We start from the raw sequence: 848 nt of genomic DNA on the forward strand, positions 1-848 counted from the left end.
GGTATTTGAGTATGGGTTCCCTTGGGTGTAGTTCACTTGCTCGAAGTGGGTTTCGTTTAATAGACTGCATTCTGCAGATTGGTGTCCTTGGGTTTCACATATCTCACAATCCGACGAAACTGCGGCTACAGTATTCGGGTTCGTGTACATATGCTCGACTTTGAGGGCTAATGCGTCCATTTTAGCTTGCATCATGTCTATAGAGCTTAGTTCATGCACTCCTCCTTGGGCTTCCTTCTTCTCAACTGTCGCTCGTTCGACTCCCCATGATTGATGGTTTTGAGCCATATCTTCGATGAGGGCACTAGCTTAAGGATAAGGTTTGTTCATCAGAGCACCGCCTGCGGCAGCGTCGATGGTCATCTTTGTGTTATAGTGAAGTCCATAATAGAAGGTTTGAATGATTAACCAATTTTCTAAGCCATGATGTGGGCATGCTCGTAACAACTCTTTATATCTCTCCCAAGCTTCGAACAACGATTCTCCTTGGTTTTTGGTAAATCTAGTTATATGGTTTCGAAGAACGACAGTCTTACTCGGGGGAAAATATCTAGCAAGAAAAACTCTTCTAAGGTTATCCCAAGTCGTAATGGAATTGGGTGGAAGGGAATCTAACCATGATAGGGCTTTATCTCTGAGGGAAAAAGGAAATAATCTTAAACGTATTGCCTCAGGAGAAGCTCCATTGGTTTTAAAAGTATCATCTAATTGAAGAAATATTTTTAAATGTTGGTTAGGGTTCTCGGTAGCGAGACCCGCGAATTGTCTCTGTTGCACTAGTTGCAACATGGATGGTTTAAGTTCAAAATTATTGGTTGGGATGATTGGGTTTACTATACTAGAACTAG

At 42.0% G+C, this 848-nt stretch overlaps 1 non-coding gene across 1 annotated transcript; it reads left to right on the plus strand.

Annotated features, from left to right (window-relative positions):
* Positions 1-418: 418 nt before the first annotated feature.
* LOC127124212 (small nucleolar RNA R71) lies at positions 419-525 on the plus strand. Its single transcript, XR_007803836.1, has one exon. It is a non-coding gene; the product is annotated as a small nucleolar RNA R71 (small nucleolar RNA).
* Positions 526-848: the final 323 nt, after the last annotated feature.

This window comes from Lathyrus oleraceus, chromosome 2 (genome assembly GCF_024323335.1).
Source record: "Lathyrus oleraceus cultivar Zhongwan6 chromosome 2, CAAS_Psat_ZW6_1.0, whole genome shotgun sequence".
NCBI classification, from domain to species: Eukaryota; Viridiplantae; Streptophyta; class Magnoliopsida; order Fabales; family Fabaceae; genus Lathyrus; species Lathyrus oleraceus.